The sequence below is a fragment of the Denticeps clupeoides genome, chromosome 2 (assembly GCF_900700375.1).
Source record: "Denticeps clupeoides chromosome 2, fDenClu1.1, whole genome shotgun sequence".
NCBI lineage: Eukaryota > Metazoa > Chordata > Actinopteri > Clupeiformes > Denticipitidae > Denticeps > Denticeps clupeoides.
The window spans coordinates 8961261-8977163 of NC_041708.1; the positions used below are offsets into that span (position 1 = coordinate 8961261).

At 47.0% G+C, this 15903-nt stretch overlaps 1 protein-coding gene across 1 annotated transcript in view; it reads right to left on the minus strand.

Annotated features, from left to right (window-relative positions):
* The window catches only part of LOC114784543 (zinc finger MIZ domain-containing protein 1-like), a 91009-nt gene extending 79122 nt beyond the window's left edge, over positions 1 to 11887 (minus strand). Inside the window, exon 1 of the mRNA XM_028970014.1 lies at positions 11687 to 11887. The gene's annotated coding sequence lies outside the window, so the exon portion shown is untranslated. The remainder of the gene's footprint in view (positions 1 to 11686) is intronic.
* Between the last annotated feature and the right edge of the window lie 4016 nt (positions 11888 to 15903).

A 15903-nucleotide genomic window follows, 5' to 3' on the forward strand; every position in this document is an offset into this window, starting at 1 on the left:
AATGCATTTTGCATTAGTCTGCGGTTGGATGTGATCGGACGTTCCAACTGGCTGAGGAGAATGCTGAGTCCATCAATATCCCAGGATATTGGAACCAGGGTTGTCAAAAAATATATATACACCCAGATATTGGTCAATAGCAAAAACTTGTACATACATTTATTATATGCTGCTGCAAAAATGTGCCACACCTCCCACAAGACTTCCCCCCCGGAACTCCATTAGCCAAAACTGATGTGTATCGAGACGATATTGCTGCTCACATTCTGGTCAATTTGCCAGGCGGATTAAGTGAATTAAATCCATTTTGCTGAGCGCACCGAAGAGGTGTCAGAATGAAGCGTTTTTCAACTTGCACGGCTGTACTACACGGCGCTTGTGCTGCTGAAACACGCGGCCACGAGTAACGCTACGTTCCGACAATTCCGAAATTACGCTTTGCACTTCGATCCGACCTCCCCTAGACTTCTCAAGACATAATGGCCAACATGAAATATTCATGTTTAAGCTCTTTGGATGAATATTATGCCCTCCCTAAAGCTTTCCAGCTACGAAAAAAAAAGAATGGATCAGCTTTTTAAAAAACGTCTTAAAAATGCAGGGATCATTAGGGTTCTTCGAAAGTCCACACGGTTCCAAGCGAGAGTGTGGGGTAAACTTGCAGGCTGAATATATATTACCTTTTGGAAAGTACCCGGAAAACCCACTGCTCCCACTGCATTAATTTCACTGCCGCTAATAAGAGTAATGGGAATAATAAGGTCCGGGCCGTGAAAACCACGCTGCATTCATAACTCGATGTCTGGAGCAAAAAAAAAAAACCCAAAAAAACAGCTTTACAAAGCATCCAACGACACCTTCTCAACTACCCACCGCCGCTGATAAATTTCAGTCATTAATTTTTCACTCCCAGGGCCTCTCCTGCTCGCAGAACAAAAACGATCACTTCAGAGGTACAAAAAAACCACGGCGAACTTGCCACAAGACCAAGCGGTGTTATTAAATCCACAATGCACACGGGGTTATTAAAAATGAAAAATTTGCAAAAAAGGACGTACAACGGTCCTGGACAGACCCTACATACATGGGGCAGTGGTAGACTTGTGATCGGAAGGTTGCAGGTTCAAATACACCAACTTTAGGGTGGTAGTACCCTAGTGGGTAACGCACTCGCCTATGAACCAGAAGACCCAGGTTCAAACCCCGCTTACTACCATTGTGTCCCTGAGAAAGACACTTAACCCTTAAGTTGCTCCAGGGGGGGGACTGTCCCTGTAACTACTGATTGTAAGTCGCTCTGGATATGGGCGTCTGATAAATTCTGTAAATGTGAACTTTTCAGGTCCCCACCTTCCATGGCTGCCCACTAATGAAGTGGTTGTCCTCTGCATTAAGCTCACCTTGTTGAGTAGTTGGCAGTAGTGGGTGCTCTCAGTGGCACCACAGTGGTACATTGGCAGTTCGGGATTTGAACCCGCAACCTTCCCCTGTGTGTAAACTGAGTGCTGACGACCACAATGACAAACAATCACTTTCACTTCAGTTCACATGTAGCATAATACAAAAAGAGCGCATTAGAAGGAGCAGCATTGGTCTGAACAACGTAAGATTTTTACATCTAGTCCAGACAAATCACCGTTACATGGTGTAATAATACGGTATTTTCACACTTGTCCTGAAAAGGGAGAGACCAGACCACAGCTCTAAGCACAGTCCTGTTACAGAGCAGATAGTGACATTGCTTTACTGTAACCCTGGCTGTTTGCTGGCTTTAAAGACACGTATGCACAATCGGTGGCAACGTGAGTCCTGCTCCGCTTGCAGCTGCAAGCCATGCGCGTTCGCGGCACCGATTGCGAACATGCGCTCCCTTACATTTCAAATTAGCAGCCAAAGAGACGGGTTTCCATACAAGCTGCTCAGCACTGCAGCCACATGTAATAGTTTGCAGGGAACAAGATGTAATCACTGCACGCTTTGATCCTAGAACAATAAAAAAAAAAAAAAAAAAAAACACTACAGAAAATGATCTGAAGCGTTCATCCCATATTGGAAATACGCCCGCACCTTTGAAGCCAGGCTAGGGAATCTAGTCAAGGAAAATAAGGCCACGCCCTCCCAATTCACGTCTACTGAAGAAGCCACACCAGGCAAGGTGGGCCGCCGTTTGTCTTCATGCTGGAACAACCTCAGGAAAATCACTTCATTTAACTTCACACACACAAACAGACACAATATTAATACTCCCGCACTATCTATATCTGAGGCGTCTCACTTCTGACATTGCAAGTGGTATGTGGGCGGGTGCTCTGAACACGCTCATTTCAGTGAGACCCTCAGATATAGATCTATGCAATATAGATCTATACCACATTTCTGATTCATTCAACCACACACACACACACACACACAAAAAAAAAACCCATAATAAATATTAAATCAATGAAAACCCTTCCAAACTTGATCTTAATGACTGCGATGGATCTGTAATCAGTGATTCCGATAACTTGTACTACACAGATAAAGAACTAAAGTAAATATCTAAAATTCACATAAGAAAGGGAAAAACATCAGTTTATTTTTTAAAGGTTTGTGTTATTATGATCTCCCTTCTTTTACTGGTGTTATAGTACACCATCTAACAATACTCTATACTGACTACACTAGACTATATAATAGTTATAGATCATTTGAGAAGTAAAAAAGATGAATAAATCGAAGCAATAAAAGCAACATGAACATTTATTATGGAAAAAAAAAAAACTCACAAATGGCAAAAATTCATAAGCAAAACGATACATTTTTTTTAAAGGAATCCCGGTTCATTATTAATAGCAAATTGGCCCCTTTTTTCACACTAATAATATTACGATGCCGACCTTGATTTATAAATCCCTCCCCCCCTTTCGCAGTGAGCATTAAGAACAGCACGTGGACCCTCGGCAGTCCTCTCAGCGGAGGCCGCCGCTCTCTGGCCTCGGGGCAGCTGGTGCGCCTGCGAGCGCGTCAGTCGCTCAATCCGCTGCGGCTGACCCCAGAGACCGGCGGGCGACCGCGGCCCCGCCTCCGCGGCCCCGCCCCCCACACTCGTCCAGCTCATCTGTGGCTCTGACTCACCGGTGACGCTTTTAATAGCAGACGCGCAGAAATAGCACCACCGTCAATACGCTCGTCACCCTGCTTCCGCAACCCCCCCCACCACACACACACACACACACACACCCCCGTCCGGCTGAAATCCGCGCCGCCGGGCCAGGCAGCGATAATCTGGCCTCTTGCAGCTGGCCAGCTCCCCGCTGCTAACAGCAGCACTTTCTTCAGCCGCTCAGAAGGTGCCGGACCGACTGTCTCCACAGTGAGCGCCGCTCTAATAAATAAAAAAAAAGAAAAGAGGGCTGGCAAAACCTGGAAAATTAGAATGGCTGAAAATGATTTCTCAACCCCCAACCACTGCAACAGCAGAGCGCGTTAAATACCTGGTCCAGTCGCTGGAAAGGGACCTCCAACTCTCCGTCTAAATCGGACAAATACGTATAAAGCAGATCAAAAGGCACCTCCCGCAAACGTTTAAGACTCCTGCTTTTCTTTTTCTTTTCTTTTTTTTTTTGGTCAAACGTCCTTCCTCTTCCGCAAAGCTTACGTTGGGAACGACTGGGGTCACAGACGAGAGAGGTCAAATCCATCAAGCTGTTCGGCGACTGAATTTCCCTGAAATTCTCCGTCCGTCAGGATCGGATCGCTGGATGCATTTTCCAGAGGAAGCGGCCGACTGTGTTTACGCAGCAGTTATTTACAGCCCTCCAAACACGCTCACCTACAACCCGGCTCCTCTGCACACGTCCCCAGCACAAGGCCACCAGGCTGGTATATCCTTGGTGTCGAGGCAAGCTGGTATGTGACGATGCGAGTAACCGTTATCGTTATTGGTGATAATCATTATTGAGTCGAGCCAAAAATAATGAAGATCTTGGGGCACTATTTTCAAAATGGGACTAAGAACGGCACTACGCGCTAGGCGTGTACTGGGTGACAGAAATAATTACACACCTACAAAAAGTGTAGTTAGTTTCTCTTCTTAAAAGTACAGACAACCAGTTAGTTTGTAACGTGGCCAATTTTGGGGCATTTTAGCTCTTTTTGCTCCTGTTAAGGCCTAATAATGCCACAAGGGGAACTCCCGGTCAGAGTTCTAGTGTGCGTCAGGGGATGGATGGGCCCTAACTACATCTAAACCGTGTGCACACCCGCTTTCCACTTCATGTGGAAACATCGTAACTGCACCGCAAGAGTGACTCCGTCAAGTGTTAAAATAAACATGGAAATGGATTATATGGGAGCTTTCATACACTTATTAAGAAGCCAGTCCAGCATGCACACATAAAAAAATATGAACGTTAAAACACACACACACACACACACACATTCGAATTATTATGCTCTCCAACACACAGGCTTCTGTTGCCATCTTCTTTCGTCGCCCCTGCCTGCCACCTCGGCGTTGAGGCGTAGTGCTGCTGAAGCTGTGAGCTCCTCCTGAGAGGCGCAGTGGCAGGATGGGTGTTTATGCCTTGTCCCGGCGTGGCAGATTTACGGCTCACGGTGGCAACCAGGCTCTCGCGGTGGCGCCGCCACCACGGGGCGTCAATTATAACCCACGCTCGCCATGACGGGGACCAAAAAAACGTTCATGTTTCTACTAATCTGAGGGCGTAACTGAGGGCAAACTGATGCTCCAAACAGATCAGAACTCCAAAAATGGTACGGTTGCTGCGCGTGGACCCCCCAGATGAACCGGCGTCCACGGCGAAAGAACAGATGCCGACGCGCGGCTGAGGCTGGGGGAAACGCGCCATTCAGGCTCGACGGGAACGTTGGCAACTCTGCATGTGGACGAAACGCTTACTGGGAAAGCTGGGGATAGTGAGAGAGGGGGGGCATTCCCCGCACGTTCATAAATCCCAGGTCTGTTTCGTTGCCGTCGGACAGTCGGGCCCACGCTCACCCCCGGGTGCTGAGAGAGGCCAAAAAAAAAAAAAAAAAACACGGACACGTCCTTCCTGCATCGAGAGAGTTCTATTACACCAGAACTGGGAATAATGAGCGCAATTGGGAAAACCCGGGTCAGGGAGCAGCTTGCGCCTAACCTCTTTTCTTAGGTACACCCGTTCGAAGGCGCAACATTTTTCGACGGCGTCGCATTTAGCAATGCAGTTTCGCAGGTTCACGATTTATTTTTATTCTTAAATTGCACATAGTCAATATTGACTTATAACAATCTGGGTAAATTGAAGAAAATTAAATAATACAAGTGTTTTTTTTTACGATCGGTCTGCGGCGGATGTGCTTGTTCCTTTTCAGCGTCGAATTTCTATCAATTTACTCGGGCTTATGCTTGATGTGTTTCGATTAGCACAACGATGGACGCTGAGGCGGTGAAACCGAGTCCACGTTTTGGTTGCACTGGAAAGAAATTACGTTAAAAATGATTTGTAATGCACACAAAGCATTGTTGTTGGCCGGCATCTTTTATTGGATTGCGCTTCAATGTGAATATGTGCATCAAATTCGTACGCAACTGTTGCAACTGGTTAGCTGTGCACATCGCACTCCCTGTAGGTATAAAATTATTGTGGCAGGATGATGCGATAGATTTTCAGGAGTATCAATTTAAAGGCAAAATAATTACTGTCGCCATTTGAGGAAAAACGAAATAAAAAATACCGCATTACGTGACCTTTAATTTTTTTTTTATTATTGCCACTTACTGTAAATATTTCATAGTGCAATTAGACCTCCACAATGGTGTGAATGTCTAAGAGTTCTGTGCTTCAAACATCAAAGGTAGCAGGCAAAACTGTCTGCCTTGACGTGAGCTGAAATCCCTTAAAACCGCCCTCCTGTTTAATTAATAGAGACGGGCTTTCAGAAAAGCAAGACGCTATTTATGATTCAAAACCCTTGACGTCGCATTGTGACACCCTCCACGTGTGTTTCTCGCAGGGTGTCAGATCAAACATGCACGATCGGGTGAGCAGTGTGCATCTACGGCAGCATTACCAAGTCTCCCGAAAAGCCTCGGCTGGAGCGGCACCTGTTCTTACTTCGCTGGGACTCGAGCAGAGCTGAGAAGCGGTAGATGAAGTGACGTACAGGTGAAGTGATTGTCATTGTGATACATGGTGCACACAAGGAAATGTGTCCTCTGCATTTAACCCATCACCCTGAGTGAGCAGTGGGCAGCCATGACAGGCACCCGGGGAGCAGAGTGTGGGGACGGTGATCTTGCTCATTGGCACCTCAGAGGCACCTTTTTAAAAATAAAAGGTGAAGCGATTGTCACTTATGATACACAGCAGCACACGGAGCACACAGTGAAATTTGTCCTCTGCATTTAACCCATCACCCTGAGTGAGCAGTGGGCTGCCATGACAGGCGCCCGGGCAGCAGTGTGTGGGGACAGTGCTCTTGCTCGGTGGCAACTCAGAGGCACCTTGGGATTCGAACCAGCAACCATCTGGGCCGCTTCCTTAACTGCTAGGCCACCACTGCCCAACACTTGGAAACCTCCACATGGAGCTGGAAGAATCTATTTAGTAGGTTACAGCTCGGCAGGAACCGAGTACTTGTAACTAACAACTCAACAGAGTAAGAAAATACAAACGAAATTACAAGTGATTATCTGTTAAAGAGTATCGAGTACAGGACTTCTAAAATGTTTTAATAACCAGGAATGAAGTGAAGTTTGTAACTAGCATCTGTAACAAATGTTTTATGTTTTTAAAATGGGGTGTTAGCGGCAGCGAAGTAAATGTTGGGGTGACAAAAGACTTTCTGCCAGTAAAACGGAACTATTGCAACGTTCAACAGTATAATGTCTGCACTACAGACACCCGGCGGGTGTTTTGTTAAAGTATCTGTAACAGAGTATCTGTTACAATGTAAAATTTCCACAGTGTTGCAGCAACTGGCGAGTAATGAAAACAGAGTAACAACAGAGTGCAGCAGATCAGAAATTTGGTAATAACTGGACATGTACTATATCAATAACTAAGTGTATTAACTGTTTCAAAAACTAAACTAAGAAAGTGAATAACAAGCGGGTATCTGACCAGGTAAGAAACAATATTTAAAATTTTGGTTTTAACTAACATCACAGTAAAGTTACTTAAAACCACGATACGATATGGTAGCAGAAACTACAGTACAGGCCAAAAGTTTTCTTTATTTCCATTTACATTAGTAGATTCTCACTGAAGGCATCAAAACTATGAATGAACACATGTGGAGTTATTTACAAAAAAAAGCTGAAATAAGTGAAAACATGTTTTATATTCTTATTTTTCTTCAAAATAGCCGTCCTTTGCTCGGGTTAGGGGTGGTAGTAGCCTAGTGGGTAACACAGTGGGTGACTCCGGGGGGGGGGGCTGTCCCTGTAACTACTGATAGTAAGTTGTTTTGGATAAGGGCTTCTGATAAATGCTGTAAATGTAAATGATTACTGCTTTGCACACGCTTGGCATTCTCTCGATGAGCTTCAAGAGGTCGTCACCTGAAATGCTTTTCCAACAGTCTTGAAGGAGTTCCCAGAGGTGTTAAGCGGTCCAGCTCACCCCAAACCATCTCGATTGGGTTCAGGTCCGGTGACTGTGGAGGCCAGGTCTCCACTTTTTGTTAAGTATATAACTCCACATGTGTTCATTCATAGTTTTGATGCCTTCAGTGAGAATCTACCAACGTAAATGGTCGTGAGAATAAAGAAAACACATTGAATGAGAAGGTGTGTCCAAACTTTTGGCCTGTACTGTAAGTCCCGGACCTACGCAGTTCTAACAGAACCACTTTTCACACCCGGACACGGATGCCAACGAAAATATTTGTACGTGTTAATGAAGTGCAAACTCGCGGGGGGTGGGTGGGGGGGTTGTGTTACGGCGAGAGAGCGTCTCAACACCGCTGCACAAACGCGGCACATCACAGCCATTGTCCAGGTTAACGAGCCCAGAGCGGAGGTCACCGTTGCCGTACTCCTTCACACACACACACACACACACACACACTCTTGCCTGGATCGCCCGGTTTGTTTGGAGTGGACTTAGGCATTGGCTTTTTTTTTTATAAACTACCATCACCCACGGCCTTTTAGAAAAGGGGAATAGGTTAGATTAAAGGAGATTAGGCCAAGTGGTGCTCCCAAAAAGAACTAAAATAACAAACGGAATACTTAGCGGAGAAGTCAACAGCGGGATTAGGAGAAAAAGACTCTTAAACCCACAACTAATATCTCTGATGGGCTTAGCTTACAATGGAGATTTACAATAGTGATTCTGCGAAGGCAGCGCAATTAAACCATTAAAAAATGGATTACGCCGACAGTCACCCGGAAGCTACGACCAAATCCCGGTGTCAGTCAAACGGCGCGAGTCAACGCCGGCACCAGCCGGAGGTGGCTGGCCGGTCCCCGGCGCGTCCCGAGCTCCGCCCCCACAAGTCCGCACGCTGGGCGAGGCCGCGCGCTATAATGTGATTAAATGCTCTGTGGTCTGGCGCGAGCCCTGCCAGCTTCCCCCTCCGACTCCCTCTCTCCCTCTCTCTCTCTCTCTCGCCCGCCCGCCCGCTTCGAATAGGCTTTACAAGCTTAACTGGACGAAAACAACCACCGTTGGCACAATTAAGTAAAACGCGGGCCGGACGCGAAGAGGTGAGCCTGGCCAGGGCCCGCGGCGTGACAGGGCCCGTTTGTCTTCGTGGCCCCGCTCCCCTGCACCGGGACCCCCAGAGTGCAGGCACAGGTGCAGCGCAGCCTGGTTGTGTTACTCGGGCTGGGAAGCGTCCGGCGCGCACCAGGAGCCCGATAGTGTTTCAGGGGAGCGCGGGCCGGGTCGCGGCGCCGGGCCCGGAGGTCGTGAAACCGCAGACGTGTCTCGGGCCGCGCGGGGCCCCGCGCATCTGTCCGCGTGTAATAAACAGACGTAATAAACGGGGGAGGCCGCCGCTTTTTAACAACACTGAGGTCTTTGTCGTCTAAGGACAAAAAACAGGCTCCTCGGTGTGGAGCTCATACCAGGACAGTGACCTCACCCTGTTCATGTTCGCGCCCGGGGACACGCGCAAGTCGCGATAACGGCCGAAATACGTAGCGCCGCGCGTCCCTTCTGTGCTGATGGATCTCGGCGTTTCCATCCCACATCGTTGCCCGTAATGAACTTTAAACAGGGATGACAGTTATGTACAACAAAAGTTGAGTACGTAGAGAAAATCATTTTTACCAGAACTTCTCATGAACTTCACGTTTTTTTTTTTTTTTTTTTTTGCTGAAGAACCGGGCGAGATTACTGATATGATTCAAAGGCGATAGAATGGGACGGTTAACGGGACTGTGTGTGTGTGAGGTCCAAATGTCCAAGTGGGAACAGTCTTTTATTGGGTTAGAAGAGTCTTGCTAAACATGCGAAGGTCAGTGGTGGCCTAGCGGTTAAGGAAGTGGCCCCGTAATCAGAAGGTTGCCGGTTCGAATCCCGATCTGCCAACGTGCCACTGAGGTGCCACTGAGCAAAGCACCGTCCCCACACACTGCTCCCCGGGCGCCTGTCATGGCTGCCCACTGCTCACTCAGGGTGATGGGTTAAATGCAGAGGACAAATTTCACTGTGTGCACCGTGTGCTGTGTATGACAATCACTTCACTTTCGCTTTTTAAAGTTACATATTTATAATTCATCACGAGCGAACCGGCGTAACGTTCAAGTACAGAGTGACACTGGTCGCATCCAGACGGGGATTTCAGAAATAGGCAGATGCAAACAGACTGTCTGTATCTTTTAGAGGAAGACCTACCTCCCCGCACAACTTCCCGTGTTTGTCGGGGCGTAATTATTTCTGACACAGCAGATGAACTCCAAGAGAGCCGACAGCTCTCGGCCTGCCCACTTTCCCCATCCTGGAGGCGTCGATGCCCCTCGTGCGCGTAACTGCTGCCTCGGGCTCTTCTTTTGCCCTCGGAATCCCATCCATGACCAAGGATGCAGACAGATATGATTGATTATACGACCCTACTGATGCCGAAGACAACGCGTAATGCGTGTACAGGCGTTCGTACGAGGACCGAATGTCAACGCTGGGAAATTACATTCATTTTATAGGGTTAGGGTAGGGTTAGAAACGTCTTTTTTACACAGATTGAGTTCAATATTAACAGTGTGTAATAATTACTTCCACCGGTGCCCATGAAGTTATGAATGTGTTTCAGTTCTCTGATATCACGGCTGAATCACTCGACCGGTGGCGGGGTGGACCGCACATGGCGCAGCTTGTGGGAATATCATGGGAAAATATAGATTTATGGATCTGTAGACGATTACTACCTATATAGAATTTATTTAATAAGAACAGGCATTGAGCAGTGAGGGTCGCGAGGTGGTTTTTCAAAATTCCGATTTTTCCTCTAATCTACACGCTTCCATCCAACAGATAAAACTCTCTCTATATTCATTTATTTCGTTATTTAATGTGGGTTTTTTTTTTAAACCACGCACGTGTTGGGCAGCAGATCTTGGTTTCAATGTGCCTTTTGTTTGCCGGCTGGTGTTCCTACATCCTCCAGCCGAACAGAAGAAGGTCGGCCTGGGGCTTCTGCCCTGGTGCTCATTCACAAGCTGAACCTGGGGGCCCCAGAGAGGAGAGGCGAGGCGAGGAGGGGAGGGGGAGGGAGGCAAGGGAGGGAGGAAGGGTTGGGTGGGGAGGGAAGAGGCCAAACTTCCTCCTTCCACCCCGAAAAAACACCAGCGAGTAAAAGCGAGGCTCGGGCCACATTGTCCGCGTGCCCGATTCGACTGGGAGCCAGTCCGTCCGGCGGGCGCGGTGTGTGTTAACCCCCCACCCCCACGCCACATTACCATGACGGGCAAAACCAGGCCGCCAAACACGGATCTGCACCATCAACACGGGCGGCAGGACTGCGGCACGCGATTTCCATTACCGGGTGACACCGGCGCTGCGGCGCAAGGGGTCCTCAGACGACCCCCACCGGGCGCCCCCTCCCCGCCCCCCTGACAGCAGTTTAAAAGCGCAGGAGCACTCCTGGCCGCCCGGTCTGCCAGATTTTTCTTTTCTTTTCTCCCACTCTGCTGTTCTTTTGCTCCCTGGACAGATGAAGAGCAGTGAAAAGGGGGGGGGGGGCTGTCCCCACGAACACACACATTACACACATGTTACACACATACTACACACACTGCCGTCTCGTCAGCTCCCTGGCTCTTTGCAAAGTTACACTGTAATACACTCCACTAAAACGTGAGCGTGTGTGTGTGTGTGTGTGTGTGTGTGTTCCTGAGCTGCTATTTAAGGGACCCCGTAAGGCAGAATTTTGTGAATGGAACGCGCGCCTCCTCGTTTCCAAAAAAAAAAAATGTCTTTAACTTGTCCGCCGCGTCCTGATATTAACAAACCTAAAGGCTTCGTAATACAGACCCGACCCCCAGCGCGATCTGCGACCACCACACACACACACACACACACACACACACACACTGTAATAAAGCAGCGTTGTAAACGCTCCTGGAACCGATTGCTCCATTGTTGGGGGAACCAAAAAAAAAGATCCACATCCAGCTCGGGGGGAAACATTCCGCGGCGCGACGTGCGGGAAGCGGCGGCGGCGGCGGCGGAGAGCAAACAAGCGAGCAACTTACGGGCGAAGAGGCGAGCGCGACGCGGAACGGGGAGGGGGGGAAAGGCGCGACAGGGATCCTCCGTGCGCGTAAAAAAAACCCCGCGTCCCCGGCTCCCGTGGCCGGCTCCGGTCCGTGGATGAGTAACTGAATCAACTGGAGCGGAGCGCAGTAAGTTGGAGTGTCAGATTACAGCAGCTCTTCTGTTACCGAAGGACCAAAGGACCCTGCGCGCCGGACGGGCGAAAACGCGGGACGGAGCCGCAGCGGCGCGGACCGGATCGTTCCTCACGCTGTTGGTCTTAAGGACGTAGAAAACCGACAAACTAGCCCTGGATGACGTAAGATGCATTTCAACAAACATCTAGTAAAAAAAAATCGAGAATGTGAACATGCATTATATTATTGAAAAAAAGATCATCATTTTGTAACGGAAGGTTGCCGGTTCGAATCCCGAGCCGACAAGGTGCCACTGAAGTGCCACTAAGTAAAGCACCGTGGCCACACACTGCTCCCCGGGTGCCTGTCAAGGCTGCCCACTGCTCACCAAGGGTTATGGTTAAAAGCAGAGGACACATTTTGTTGTGTCACCATGTGCTGTGCTGCAGTGTTTCACAATTTTCACTTTCATTAAAAAACATCATCAAGAACAACTCCTCCCCTGGCTTTTGACTTGTCACTACAGGTGCATCAAAAGAATGACAAACAGACTCAAGAACAGTTTTTTTTTCCACGAAAGCCATAACCATTCCCAATTCACCAATGCAACGACTACACAGTCTAAACCCCGAAACCAACGGACGTCCACCCTTTCACATCCCCCAGCCGTGAAATATTGATATTTATTTAGCATTGAACACTGTGCAATATCTGTATACTGTACAATGACATTATTCTCACTGTCAAACGCCCACTACTCACTACATGTTCATCATTACTGTGAACACTTTGAAATCAAGGCGCAACAATCTAATGTGCAATAATGTGCAACTTTACCCAGTTATTTACTCTACCACATATATTTATATAGCACTGTCACTTGTCACTTTGTAATTACTGACTTATTGTATATATATATATATATGTGTGTGTGTGTGTGTGTGTGCACGGAAGGAGTTGCTTTTAATTGTACATGCGTTTGTGACAATAAAAGTTATTCTATTCTAAATATCAGTGGCATCGCAGTTATCAACACACACACACAACCATTGGTTTTAAGACCTTAAACTAAAATTTATGAATATTATGGCATTGTTCTTGAATGTACATTGTAATAATACATCAGTAACAGAGCGTAACGAACAGTAGTAAGAGAATAACTATATGGTAAATAGTAATAGCACAGTTTCTTTACTTTTTACTATTTTTTTAAAATAGTGTCTTTAGTGGTTAAGGAAGCGACTCGTGACCAGAAGGTTGTGGGTTCGAATCCATCAACCGACAAAGTGCCACTGCGGTACTGTCTGCACACGCTGCCCACTGCTCACAATGCACACAAAGGGTTAAACGCAAAGGACACGTTTCATTGTGTATCACGCGTGACAACTAATCACTATCACTTCACTTTTCACTTTAACCTAGAAAAGCCTGCTTTCAGGAGGACCCCCGTTGGGCCGCGCTGTTGCGCGCCGCTCCAGATCCGCGTCGCCGATCCAGCTCCGGGTTGCGCGGCTCGCCGCTCTCCGCCGAGGAGCTCTGAATAACAAAGACATGTTTGAGAGCAGCAGCTCCAGCAGCGGCAGCGGCAGCGGCAGAAGCGGCGGTGGCGGCGGTGGCGGTGGCGGCGGGTCTGGCGAGGGGCTGACGTCACCACGCCCAGACTGTTCCAGCGCAGCTCAGGGGACTGACCATTGGCCAGAGTTCGGCCACATCCGGGCTCTGCACATGCGAACACGTACAGGCAGAGGGATGCGTGGTCAATAGATAATAAATACATCGTAGGAAAAGTAAAGTAAAGATACCTTTAAATATCTGTCAACATCTTTTCACCTCCCCTTGCTGCATGAAGAGCACCGCAGCATTATATGCGGTACAGTTAGATGGTGATTTCAGTATTTCATGTGTGATTGTAGACAGGCCTATGCAGGCACAGACAGAAACATCTAATTATCCTGACAGGCTTCAGATGATGGAAAACAACGTTTTAATAAGATGTGAACTGGTTTGATAAAAGTTTTTTATTATTATCATAATTAGTCTTATTTTTGCAATATCAAATGTCAGCCACACTGCTTTGTGGTCCTGTGAGCATGTCATTGGCCCGGCCGACTCTCAGCTCTTGGTCTGCTTGTCTGCACCTCGCTTGTATAAGTTGGGGGGAGGCCAGGCCCAACAATGGACACCATTTGTCGTGCTAAAAGGTGACAGGCCACATTGATTTCTGCCCGCTCCTACTTATCTGGGTGGCCAGGCTTTTGCAGATATCTCGCAATATGCAAATGTGGCTGACGTGATTTGAAGGGTGTGACATATGACGAACACCTTTGGGGAGGACAGTGTTTTCATTTTTGTTTTCCAAAGTCCATTCCCACAGCAATAAAAATGATGAAAATTGGATTTTTATGTGGCTGATGTCTTATTACATGCTAATTCCTGTCATATATCTTCATAAGCCCATACTCTACAGAAGAAGGACATTATTATTAGTAAAAAGTGCTACGTGGGTCAGACAAAAAAAATCTTATTTAAATAAAACTAATAAATAAAATAAAAATAGTTTCTGGGCTAATGTTTGCCAGAAATCAGAAAATTCCTGATATATATCTTCACAAGCCAAAAGTTTGGACACACCTTCTCATTCAATGTGTTTTCTTTATTTTCATGACCATTTACGTTGATAGATTCTCACTGAAGGCATCAAAACTATGAATGAACACGTGTGGAGTTCACAAAAAAAGGTGAAATAACTGAAAACATGTTTTTATATTGTAGTTTCTTCAAAATAGCCGCCCTTTGCTCTGATTACTGCTTTGCACACTCTTGGCATTCTCTCGATGAGCTTCAAGAGGTCGTCACCTGAAATGGTTTTCCAACAGTCTTGAAGGAGTTCCCAGAGGTGTTTAGCACTTGTTGGCCCCTTTGCCTTCACTCTGCGGTCCAGCTCTCCCCAAAACATCTCAACTGGGTTCAGGTCCGGTGAAAGTGGAGACTGTAAGTGTGTGTGTGTGTGTGTGTGAGTGTGTATGTGTGTATATATATGTGTGTGTGTGTGTGTGTGTGTGTGTGTGTGTGTGTGTGTGTGTGTGTGTGTGTGTGTGTGTGTGTGTATATATATATATATATATATATATATATATATATATGATTTAACCTTTTATCTGTGCCCAAAATTCTCCTCTGATGTAACGAATTGTCAAAAACAACTGCAATGTGTTACAGAGGAGAGGCCAAGAAAATACCGCCTAAGGCTATGTTTGCTAGAGATATTACGACCATCGTTATCTGCTTTAGTATTACGCTGCTGGAGACGGGCCCAGAGCTTGGCCACCCCGAGATAAAATCAACCCTCCCGCATCTCCCCTCATGAACTCCTCTCGCATTTTTCAAATGGCGATTTTGCTACAGTGTTTTAGTGCGGCTGTCAGGTGTTTATACCCCTCCTGTGCCAGGGCTCCTGACACTCATGCAGCAAATAGTTCCTCAGTTCACCTTATCTGAAGAAACAACTGGGTGTGTGAACTCAGGGCATTCGTTCTACAGGCCAGTGGTATTTTTTTGTGATTTTGTTTAGGACCATGTGTATGATTGTGGACATTGTGAGCAAATCGGCTGTCAATAATGAAAACGTTTCACCTGTCGAAAAAGTGTCTCATTCAGATCAAGCAAAAAAGAAAAAAGAAAAAAAAAGCAAAGAAATGATCCAAATGAATAGGATCTGACACCCTTCAATGTTGCTGGAAACACTTTCAGTTTATGTACTTTTATATATGGCTGAGAGATATTTCCTCTGTGCTTGACCTCGGCCTTACAAGGTCTGAGATCTTTTATTTCCACTCTCTCCACAATTCCCACTCTCGGCCTGTGCCGCCACGCGCACAGCTGAGGCCAGATGGCTGCCGTGAAGATGGATAGCGTGGAGACAGGGCAGCGTCAGCTTGACTGAGTTTGTGTACAATGCTATACAAACAGGTGCAAAGAAATGTATCCTTCGGTGCAAATGAGATTGATTCCTCTGACTACCCAGTTTGATTTGCTTTTGAAATGGTCACACTGGGTTACGTTTCAACAGGTGCAGAGAT